Genomic DNA, 13,333 nt, shown 5'->3' with positions numbered 1-13,333 from the left:
ATTTTCTGCTACTAATTTAAGGAATCAATGAAACTGGAAAATTTGTGTGGGCATACAAATATATAACTTTCATTATTCTTTTTTTTTTTAATCTTAAACACATAACGAAGTAAAATCTTTTCACTTTGTGCATACTTAGAAATAATTTTAAATATGCAAGTACACAAATTTGTAACAAATATGTATCTCCAATAATAATGAAACTACTTTTATGTAGGTTATTGTAATAAAAATGTAAAGAATTCCTAAAAATAATATTCTTATTTTTTTCATTAAAAAGTTATCGATCGAGATTTTATGCAAATTTTAAAAACTGCTTTGTATATATAAATATATATGTAATATGTATGTATATATATGAAGTCATTTATGTGTTTTATGATGTAAAAGTGTTGAATTGTGATAATAATATATATGTAATTACCATGATGCTATAAACCATGGCGATGTATCAAATAAAATTTATGGTTCGATAATCTTGTGCATGCGTTTTTAAAGACGTTAAAAACTTATGTTAATCTTTTTATATGTTACCGATCATTTTGTTGAATATAAAAACAAAGTTGTTTATCTGCTAAAAAAAGATACCTTTAATTCGCATTCAGTGCAATTAAAAAACTTAACAAATAATAAAAATAAAATTTTAACATCATTTTTTTTACATCTTTTTTCTGACATATACAATAAATTAGAAAATAGCTTATTTAAAAAATAGAAATGTATAAAATTCGAATTCTTTAATAGTAGAAAGAAATTAGAATACCAACATTTTAAATAAAAAGACAGCAGTAGATTAGAGGGGGGTATTAATAATAATTTCTGCATGTATTTAAATTTAGAAAAGAAATTAGTTTTTATGGAACTTTGAAAATCCGTTTATAAAACTGTACTCCTGATATTTAAAATTAAATGGCAAAAAAGTATATCACTTGAGGTTTATTTTTCCAGTTACTTTATTCTAATAACTTTTTAGATGCATTTAGGTATAAAATAGTTTTTTATGAAATAATCATCTTCGATTAACAGAGTTTCTGTAAAATTATATGAGCTTTTTAAGTAGTCATAGTGTTCAAAATATTTACGTTTAAAGATTATATATATCTTTTAATGATTTTATAAAAATTTAGATTTAAAAACAATTATTTTTTAAGTTTACTGTTGGCGTATGAGAAAGTATAAATTAAGAGAAAAAAATCAAACATTTTGTTAGTTAAATTCTTCAAATTATTTTCTTAACTTGTGAAATTTTAATTTGATGCATCTTTAAACTTTTGGTAAGCTTTTTTTTTTTTTTTTTGTAATAGCCGCTTATTTTAATTTAACCAATCTAAGAACACAAATTCATTTTTACTTCTTTCGAAGGACAGCGAACAGTAATCCTCAAAAATAAGAAATTGCCAACTTAAATTTTTCAAAATGAGGTTATGAAAGAAAGATTCCAAAGCCATAAAAGTTTCTTAACCTATTTACAAATACATTGTTTACATTTAACAAATTACAGCTCTTTTAAAATATCACAGAACCGTAACAGAAAATTCTGTATTATATTTCGACCAAGAGAAATGAGGTTTCATCTCTCTGTAAAAATATTTATGGAGCAACATAATGTTTCCTACGGAGAAACCAACTTGCACTCGAGAAATCCTATTTATTATGTGACGAAATAAATAAATCCCACGAGACATACATTACCATTTGCATTCGACTGATCACATTTTCAGTATGTTACCTTAACAGGGTTTGAGTATAAATATTGATTTGTAGAAGGAAATCGATCGTATTCTAAAGGCTACATCTCTATTCAGGTCATCATATACGAATCGAAAGGGAAAACAAGATGTTGTCTAAGCATAAGGGAAGTACATTTAAAATTTTCAATATAAAATTTACATGCTATAATTCTTTCAACTAACTAACTTTTTCTGATTAAATATCGTTTGCGACAACATGTCCGGTTCCAATTTTTGATTTCTTGATATCTAATTAGTAAGCTTCAGAATTTATTAAAAAATTTCTAATTACACAATAAACAGTGTGATTATAAATAAAGTTCCATTTTTAAATGGTCATAAAAGGAAAACTATTTGATCAAATCTTATCAAACTTAGTAATAGTTTAAAGAAGATGATGAAAAATTTTTTTCCGCCAAAAAAATTCAAAAACTCACCATCAGTTGAGAAATGGGCTGTATGCTATATTATCAAACAAAATAGGACATGAAGACATTAGTTTAAAATGTGTTTGATCGTTTCTAAAAAGTGTTACAAAGCATGTTGAATGTGTGATATCTCAAAAAATACTGTATATGGTGATACTCTAACTATTTATCGGAACTGAACGATGTGATACACCGACATGTGCATAACATTCCTCTGATATGCTAAGACTACTGTTGAGAATACAATAATGCGATTTAACTTTTTTTCATAAAATGCTGGAAGCCACATTGAACATGCTTTGTAACCTTAAAAACATTTAAGTGTTATAAAACATCGTTTAAACATTTTAAAGCGATGTCTTCATGTCTCATTTTTCTTAACAATATTGCATACAGTGCCATTTCTCCCCTGGTGGTGAGTTTTTAACTTTTTTTTTGTACGTAAATGAAATTTTCATGACCTCCATTAAATTATGATCAAGTTTGATAACATTTGATCTAGTAGTTTTCCTTTTATGACCATTTAAAAGTGTAACTTTAATATAAATATACAATAATAAATAATTAAAAATCTGTTACATAAAAATTCAGAAAACTTTTTTCTTCTTACTTCTTTTGCAATATAAAAAAATAAGATTTCTTTACCTGAAAATAAAATATAATATCGATAAAAGGATTTTTTCAAATGTTTATTTGAATGCAAAGAAATGTTTTATCAATCCTTTTTCTTAAGATAGTCCCACTTTTGAAAACAACCTTTATCAATCATTTCCGTAAAGAATTCTACCTTTGAAAATAAATCCTTAACGATAGACCTTGTTCTTACTTCAAGTCTAAGAAATTCTGCTCAAAACACTAGAGAAAATCGATTTGTACTTTAATAAAAGATGGTATGTTTCAAAATAAAGACCACTCCCTTGTTATATATTTGGAGAAATTTATGTCCTCAGTCGTTTCTAGATTCTATTTTATCTACCAATATATTTGTCTGGGTTTTTTTTATTCTTGAGCTTCTATGTTTAAGAAATGAACATATTAAATTAGATCTTTAAAATGTCGAATTACAAATAAAATTGAAACTTATTTTTCCATAAATTCACACATTTAAGCCACATTCCAAAAACATATTTTATTTATTAAAATTATTGTTTGAGTATAATACAATGTTTTCTAAGTTAAAAAATCTGTTAAAAATAGCTCATCTGCATAATAATTATCCAAAACAATAATCAACAAACGATGCAGTAAAGATATTTTATCTTTTTATATACAATATATGACAATATCAATGCAATTTTCGATGAAGTCAATGAAATTCATTATTTTATTTACACAAAAATAAATACTTGAGCACATAATTAAATATATACTTGGATATATTTATCCTTTATTTAGGAAATAAGGTAATTTACTGAGTTTGATTTAAAGCAGCACAAGTGAGTTTAAATTTTGAGGGAAATGAGTTTTAATAAACATCTGAAATTGCAGCAAAATGTACACTTCTTTAAAACCGTTTTCTAAGACAGCTTTTTTAAACAAGAAATAATACAATTAAATTAAATTAGTAATTTTTTCTACGTATTTTCTAAATATTAAGTAGAATTTAGAAAATGTCACATATATTAAATCATTATCTGACATTTAAATACAATTCAAAATATGAAGAATTTTTAACATCTTTAATCAATATAAGTTTGAAAAAAGTCGCATTATTAGCCAAATGAATAATTATAGAATATTAAATCATACTATATAATTTTCCTTTAATAAAATATAAATTGAAGAAACATAAGCTGAACATCCATATATTAACTGAAATAGTATCTAGATCGTTGATCTTTAAGCTTTTTCTTTTAATTTTCCTAGCTTTAATAATATTTTTGGCCTTCTTGTTTTCCAACATCAATTAATTTTCGCCATTTATATAACAAATTGATAAAACTTCAGTTTCTTGTCATTGTTAAATACATGCTAGAAGAGTTTATCATTAATTCCAAACATCATTTTGTGATTTAAAAAATGTTCATACAGTATCAGGCGATAATTTAACAAATAATTTCTGTAAAAGTAAAATTATTTTTATACATTTTTAAACATTGACAAAAAATAATTTATCTGTAATTATATCAAAATATTGATAATATCAAATAAAATACCGAAGTTTTATGATTAATAGTAAAAATCAAAACTTATATAGTAAAAAGTAACAAAAAAATTCCTGCTGATTTTTTTTATCTCGCATTGGAATTTTTTGAAATAAGAAATCTTGCATTTTATGTAGGGTTTAAGAAAGGAATTCAACCTAACACTCAAAGCTAACAAGCCCTGTATAATTCAGTAGTTTCATTTTAAAGCGTTTCTTATTTTTTATATATATATTCAACTACTTTTTATCAATATAATTAATTTTCATTCACGATCATATAATTAAAACAATAATTACAGTAAGGCAATTTAACATTCTATTAAAATGTTTATAATACTGCAACTGAAAGATATTAAATAATTATATTAAGATTCATCAACTTCAAGTTCTTGTATAGAATATAGCAATAATGACAGACAAATTTGCATAAGAATTTTGAAATTCAAACTTTTGTGATTCAAAAAGAGTAATTTTATTAACAAAATGATTCGCTTACCAAAAATTATTATAATATTCCTCTCTTATGTGGACATGTAATAATAATATACTATTTATAGTGACATATCGATTTAAGGTGTTATTTGACATTTCACATCGCATGATAAATTATATATTATTAAAAAAGATAATTCACGATACTTTTTAGTAGGGAAATAGCTTAAAGCTCAAAATTTGATAGAATTTTTTTTCACAAAAATAAAAAAGAAAATATTAGATTCTAGTTTGTACTTATTTAAAGCAAATACAAAAAAGAAAGAAAGAAATTACATGCTTAAAAAGTTTTCTTTATACTGCAAATTTTTGTTGTCGACCTAAATTTCCCGAAACAATTATCTATTTTCCAAATGTTTTAAAAATTCATATAAATATTTTTTATAAAAATATCAATTTAGTGATAAAAATTTTAATGCTATGCTTACTAAAAATTGCATTATTTGTGCATAAAAATTCTTTTACATCAATAGGTTTTCTGAAGACATCCATTATATGCACTCAACGATAATGAAATTGCATAAAAACCAGTGACTTAGTTTTTCTTCCTTGGAATAAAATATTATTTTTCCAAAAATAATTGAAAACTTTTTATATAATGTATTCCTTTTAAAAATATTCTAGAAATTTGGTGTTAGGAATAAAATTTAAAAATATGTTACCTTCCTTGAATTTTCATATAAAATATATTTCTTCAAACTGATAAATATAGATGAATATTATCCTACTAAAACTTAACCATTGTAAATGTTTACTTTTTCTTTCAGTTTAATTTTAAAATTTCATAGAAAACATGAATTTCTCTAAGAATATTTTGTATAAAATATTCAAAACTTATTTTAGAAGAGTCTTTAGAGAGGGTTTGCAAAAGATTTGCAAATAAATTTAATGTAAACATAATCTACATATGTTAAGTAGCTTTTAGTTGGGAGATATAAAAAGACGTAGTTGATTGCTTATAATTTATGGTGAAAAACTCAAGAATATAAGATTTTTACTTCTTATTTTTTAAAGTGCTATTATTTTTTACTTACTCTTCTTATTTTTTAAGCGCTATTATTTAATTACAGAGAATACATTTTACTATATTTTTTCTAGCTGCGATTTATAAGCGATTTTAAATATAAACATTTAAAGATAACATTATAATGGGTTGTTTAGTCTGTTCAATTTCTGACTACCAGGCTACTGTTTTTTTAAATACCAAATTTTCCAACAAAAAAAATTAATAAAAGGATATTATTAGATAAAAATTTATAAAAAAAATATGACGAAAATAACGTTTTAATGATTTAGTATTGTGGCTTAATTAACATTAAAAATCTTTTAATGTTAATTAAGCACAATTTTGAAAAAAAATTTAGTTCATTTTGCAGGCATCAAATTCCTTTTTGGTTTTTAAAAAAGTTTCACAATTTGCTGGAGGAAAAAATGATGTAGTGATTTTACAGAACAGTATAATGTGATGGGTAATTAAATATTTTATGATTCGAAGTTACATATGTCATGTGATTGTGACTTTATGTGATTTAATACCATAATACATTAATAGATTTTTTTTAAAAATTAGAGAATAAAATTCTCATATTTGAATTGTCTTAATGAAGTAAAATTTTTGTGACAATTTTTATTGAATGACATTCTTCTGCAAAAATATTATAAATTAAATTCTTTCTGGAAGATACCGCATTGAAAGAGTGTTCCATCTGGAGGAATTCCAAAATGCTGCCTATTGAAAATAGAACATTAGACGCTCTACAGCTTCTGCAAATGGTTAGGGGGTAGCGCGGATTGCAACGATCAATAATTCCTGCCTTGCCTGGAAAATACTACACTGGAGAAACTTGGTTCTCTTCAGTGAAGTCAAGACTGCTAGACAGACAGCAACACAGAACGTCTAGCGAATCGCTACAAAATATGACGTTTTTCCAAAATGGCGTCACCAGCCTTCGCACCTATATTTTGTTCTCCTTCTTACAAATCTCGTAACGAAGCATTTTGAAGGATTTTTTAATTTCCCAAGAAGGATTTTTGCGTGAATTCTGGGACGTGATTTCGAGCGCGGATACAAAAAGAATACAAAGCACAAGTACTTTCTCTTCTCAGGCGACATCTGGCAACCAATAGAAAAACAGTAAGTATCGTTTGCGTGTTTCTAAATTCGTATTTATTGATAACTTGCTCACGTGGTTAATGCTTCAAAAGAGTGGATTTGTTTTAAGAATCATAGTATTAATTTGTCTGCTGCAGTTATAGAAAATATCTCTATTTTTAATATAGAAAAACTTCGATAAATCTTCTGTGAATTTATTTTAATTAGAATAATATCAACATATTTTTGCATGTAATGTGAGTCATTCACCGGTAAATTTATGTTGTTTTTTTTTTCATATTACATAAAAATATTGTATCAATGGTTATCTTCATAGAGATGGTGTTCGAAATTTAAAATAGTTTTTCTTATAAAAATTCAAAAGCATCTTCCGGGTTGTCGAGTTATAATATATCATAAATCAGGATACATGAATATCGTAGCAACATTTGATATCCCTTTAATACGATTTTTTTTCACAATTATTTGATATGTTTTTTAAAAAAATATTTTTCTTTATAAACTATTGCAATTACAATCACATCTAAAAAAATTATGATCAATTATTTAACTTTTTTTAATAGTTTCAGGATTTTGATTTATGTATAGTAAAATGATGTATTTATGTATGGAATAAATAAATAATCATTTGATCGGTTATTGATAATTGTTTCAATTCAAGCATTCATATGTTTTGAAATTATTTTAAGTAATATTTAGCTGGATATTAAATAGTCTACTTAATTGATATCATAGTACAACATATGTGCTGTAATAATTATGTTGAATGACCATGTCACGTAATTCTTCACTAAGAACAATAATTTTTATTGTTGTTGCTCAATAATTCAACAAATTTGCTCAATTATTTATTGAATTCTATTGAATTTGCTCAATAATTAATTTTTTTAGTTTGCTGTTGATAATTGACAGCAAATAGCAGCTATTTACTTCATATTATTTAAAACCGACTTTTAAAGATTTAATTTATTTATAAGAAAATCAATCATCAGTCGTGACATTAAGACATATTATATAACTTATGGATGATTATGATATGCCTTAAGGATAATTTTTATGAAAACTAAAAACAAATCTGAATTAGGCTTAAAAGGTTTTTGAGAAGTTTTCTTTCCAGATTTTAAAAACCATAATACGAGTAAAACAACTATTTCTGTTTTTAGCTTCAAATCATTTTAATTTATACACTTAAAACAAATGTTAATCATGAGTTTGAAATACTGTTGTTCATATATTTAAATGGCTATTTTTTTGAAACTTTTTGAATTAATATGATATATAACATAAATTATTTTATTGATTTTGATGAATGAAAGATTGGTATGTTTTTATTCAAAATCATTCAAATCAATATATAAATAATATGACTAATAAAAAAATCTTATTTTTTTTATCTGATATTATTAATTTGTGCAAACAACTCTAAATAAATAAGAGTTATTTTAAATAAGTTTTTCAGATTAATTTAGGTAGTAACATGCTATATTTAGCTATGCATAAAAATTAAAGTAATCAAATAAATTAGTTTGTATTCTCTAGTTGGATAATTCTTTATTCCTCAAAAATACAATTAGTTTACAATATTCAAAACCTTTTATCAGTGATTATTTTAATTCAAAAATTTTGTCTTATTCGTTATTGTCATTGTTTCTCATCAACATTTTGTGTTTTAATATAATATTTCTTAATTTCTTATTTTAGAAACCTAATTTTTCTTATAAAGTCCTATATAAAAAAAAATATGTTTGTTTGTTTTTTTGTCTCAATGACATTAAATAATAATTCTTTTTAAAGACTATTTTTTAGAAGAAAGGGAAAAGCTGTTTGAAACAAAATTAAATGATCTATTAATCTATTAGTTTGCGTAGCTGATGAATCGAAGATAACCCAAAAATACATAGTAATAATTTAGTAAATAAAAGGCTCTACAGTATAATAAATGAAAATATATAGTAAACTTAATAAATGTATATTATTCAGCAAAAATACATGATTAACTTTTCTTATGATAAATTTGAACAATAGTATATTTACTGAAAAAAAATCCTAACTTCAACAATAATAAAGATGCTAAGTTAATGTATTTAGAAAAATAAGGAAGAATTTTAAAAAATATATAAAATCTTTGAAAATGAAAAAAATTCTCAAAATCAGATTAAAAATACTTGCTAAACTCTTACAGTGTTTACCGCAGCTACAAAGTATAAAAAGGAAGTACGTTTTAAAAAATGCAAGATTTTTAACTTTGATATGATGTTCAACATTTAAGCATTTTGAAACAAGCATTTAGATTCATATCTTCAAACCGAGTCACATTTTCAGAAACAGAATTTTATTTTTATTGCAGGGAACATTAAAAAAATTTAAACAATTACTTCCATTATGCGTTTAGTTTTGAAGGGTTTTTATTCGAAAAAAGACTGTACGATTTTTTATTACTAAATATACTCTGAATTATTAAAATATGTTCAGCAATTCCTACTAAAAATGCTATTTTAATTTAATAAAATATAAAACGGAAATCTATATAATGATTTCCATTATGAATTCAGTGTTGTAAGGTTTCTAGGTCAAACAATAGGATGATATATTCATTACCTAATTAAACACTTCTTTTATAAAAAAAATATTATTATAATCAATCATATTATTATAATCAATCAAGAAATTAAATTCAAATTGTATTAAACTTTAACATCAGTATTTCAGTTAAGTTCGTTCAGTAAGCTTTAATATTAGTATTATTAGGATAAACTGATCACTTAATCAAATGTTAAAAATGTATTTCTTTTTTTTATTAATGATAACGAATTGAAATGCTTTGAAGCAATAATTGAAAATAAACTTTATTAAATCGGTAAAATATAATCTAAACTTCTTTCAACATTTTCTAAAGTATTTGTTTAAAATCCCCAAGTTTATGAATTGTGTTACTTTTGAAAACGAAGAAAGGATGCAAATATACAGAAATAAATATTTGTCTTTAAATATTATTACATTTTCATTAATTAATACTCCTTAAAAATTTAAGAATACTTCAAACGATAATTAAGGCATACATTTATTCATATTAAAAATGCTTCGTCAATAAGAATTTAGAATATAAAAGGGTATTAGTAAACACAATATTTCGTATTTTAATGTTTTCAGTTTTGCAGTCTTTAAATAATTTCAATGGATTTCAATGGATATAAATCAACATTTAGATACAGATAACTAAGCCTAATAACTTTACAAATTCTGAATTACGTCGTGAAAGACGTAAAGTAGTTAAACAAATTTCTATCCGAAATTTTTTAAGCTCAGAAGATTTAAATTTTATATCAAGGTATTGTAACTTTTAAGTATTAATTTGAGAAATAACTTTGGAGCGTAATATATAAAATTCTTCTTTTTAAACCGTCGTATTATATATTTTATATGTAACGTACTATAATATTATATTTCCTGTATATATAATTTTACAAAGGTAATCAAAAAATAATCAAATAATCAAAAAGCTAAAAATTATTTCTAATGAAAACTCGGCCAATTTAGCAACAATAATGAATTATATCTTTAAAATATTTATTTTTTAATTTATTTATAAAAATGTAATATCATATATTATTTATATTTAATGCAAGAGAAAAATTTAAAGTGCATTATATGGTAGTATTTACTTACTTAACATTAAAAAAAGTATATTATTTCATTTCTACTTGATATAGAGAGAGGTTTGTAGTTTAAAAGCGCCAAATTTCATTGTTAACAAGGCTATTAATTTCATTAGCTGTTCATTTCATACCTGGCCTATAATTAATTGTCTGTTTCTTATATTTAAATCAAAATGTTGTTTACCAAGTTTGTTTACTTAAAAAACATGATTAACATTTTTTTATATATACTTAGTATGATTTATTTCAGTATTTGTATATCTGGAGATAAACAAAAGAAAGAGTATTTAACAGATAATTTCTGTATAAAATTCCATGATCCGGTTATCTAATTATTAATCAAAATTAATTGACTTTACAAAAGAAATACTCAATGCATATTAATTCAATCTTTTCATTTCTGGAGATATATAAAAGAAAAGGCATAACATTTTAAATAAAATCCCCTGATGACCGTTCTCTAATTGTTAAAAAAAAAACCAGCTTATTACAAGTTTTCATATTCTGGTATTTAGCTTACTGTATGGACAATATATACTTATTTAAACTTTATCTCGAGGCTTTTATTGATAAATAATTCTCCTACAGATCAATAGATTACAAATATTCATTTTTTAAATTATTTTATATATTTTCACTTGATTTTATAATTTATTATTTTCACTTGATTGTATGAGAAAAAAAATATTATTATCGTTGAAAAATTCAGCTTCATTTCGAAAATCGAAATTTAGATACTTTCTACTTTTTAAGACCTCCTTGCTTTTAAAAATATTATGTTTCGAATTCTGTTACTGAACACGTTAAATTAAAAATGCAACAGAGTGGATAGATGAAATTTGGAAAATGGTTCTAATAATTAAAAATCTGTATCGAATTTCGTATTGAAAAGAAAATAGAGAACACGCATCTTTATTTCAATACTTTTACTGGTGCTGATTTTATAATTAATTAACCACCTTTGGGGATCAACTATTACAGTTATGCTTAATTTTTGTTAAATCCCTTGTGCATAGTTTGATTTCTATAATTTGTTTCATAAAATATTTTTTTAATAATGAAAGTCTTCAAAATCGTATAGCTTTGATAACTTTGACTTCTTCTGTTTATTTTATGAACCTCCCATTAGAATCTAGTTTAGTGATATCGTTATGCCACTAATAATGTAACTCTTCGAGTAATAGAGCTGCTAACAGCGAACTGTCTTGCGCGGTAATGAAATTTCATTTTCTTATTCCGCATTTAAACAACGCAAAATACGAGCAGATTTTTTTTCGTTATTTTTAACAAAAGATCACGCGATTAATTATTTCATGAAACAAGTTAAATGATTTTAATTATAATGCAACAGAGCAATTTAGAGTAGAAAGTAATGATTTTAAATAATAAATTTAAAAATCATCAAAATTCATAAAAAAAGGATAGTTAATTTAATATTATTTAAAAGATAATTTTTTTATTTTTAAAATGATGTTACAATTAACTTAACTGAATAACATTTAGGGATTTACCATAAATATTATTCAAAATTCATTAAAAAATGTTAAGACAATTAATTTAATTCTATTAAAAAGGTTATTTTTTAATTCTAAAATGGCATGAAAATTAACTTGATTGAATAATATTTAGGAAGTTATCCTATAAAAAGGGCAAAATCTCGCCTAAATTTTCATCAATTAAAATCTTAAAACAATTGCTCAGGGGTTTTCCAATCTTCAAACTGCCTATGCCAAATTTATTAGTAACCAGGTCGAACTATCTACTCTGCACAGCAAGTACACACATCCACAGAGACACACATTCTTTCTTATTTATTTTATTCAGCTGGGGTGGGGGGGGGTCACAAGCAGATGTATAACAAAAATTATTTTCTTAGGTACCAAATAAATGAATTTTTAATAAATATAACCTCTATCAATGATATAATCTTAGGATAATATTAATATTTTATCAAGGATAACTGACCAGGTTCCTATATTTTTATTACGTTCACTTAGTTATTAAAATGTTTGGATTACCGACTATCTACTTCAGTAATATTGCACACAAATGCAGATAGCGAATATTCTAGGGTCATAATAAATAAATAAAAACAAATATGTATTCATAAAGTTAAGAAAAGGAAAAAATATTAGCCAAAAATAAATCATTAACATATTTTTTAAAAAATGCTGAACTGTGAAACTAAATTGACCATCTTACTAAAAGGGGGGGGGGGTAATATTGTACCTTGCTTACGGTCGTATAGGACTTAAATCAGCCACTGATTTTAGTAGAGGTTTTTATTTTTCATGAAAACTTCTTCACAGTCATAATATGCTTGAAGAGACATTTAGTAATTGTTCTGTCCTTTTCCTAACATTTTTTTCACATTTCTTAGTTAAAGATAGCTAAGAAAAGCCGCCGTCTTTTCCCTGTCCATGAGTACTAGTTAATGCTCGTAATTTAACAAATACCTTTAACCTTTCTTAAGAAACAGCTTTGTGTAGACTCCATTTTTTATTAAGTCCATTAGGCATATTGATTGTCCGGAAATTATATTCTGATGCACACTGCTTTGGTAGAGGAGATTAAACAATAGGCACCCTTTTCAGACTTTAATGGGGGTAAGATCCCTTTCTTTGCAATGCAATCTCCTATTTTATGATTAAAATATATTATTTTTTAGTTATAAAGTAGAAGAATGCGAAAGAGAATTAACATTTCCTTCCAATTCATAAAATGGAAAATTTTACTGTGGATGCGTCATTATTTCTTAATAATATTAA

The 13,333-nt window shown here is 24.2% G+C and overlaps 1 protein-coding gene across 1 annotated transcript in view; it reads left to right on the top strand.

Annotated features, from left to right (window-relative positions):
* The first annotated feature begins 6,689 nt into the window (after positions 1-6,689).
* LOC129962745 (synaptotagmin-12-like) overlaps positions 6,690-13,333 on the top strand; it is a 43,669-nt gene continuing 37,025 nt past the window's right edge. Inside the window, exon 1 of the mRNA XM_056076728.1 lies at positions 6,690-6,930. The gene's annotated coding sequence lies outside the window, so the exon portion shown is untranslated. The remainder of the gene's footprint in view (positions 6,931-13,333) is intronic.

The sequence above is a fragment of the Argiope bruennichi genome, chromosome 3 (genome assembly GCF_947563725.1).
Source record: "Argiope bruennichi chromosome 3, qqArgBrue1.1, whole genome shotgun sequence".
Lineage (NCBI taxonomy): Eukaryota > Metazoa > Arthropoda > Arachnida > Araneae > Araneidae > Argiope > Argiope bruennichi.
This window is presented reverse-complemented; position numbering and strand designations above follow the sequence as displayed.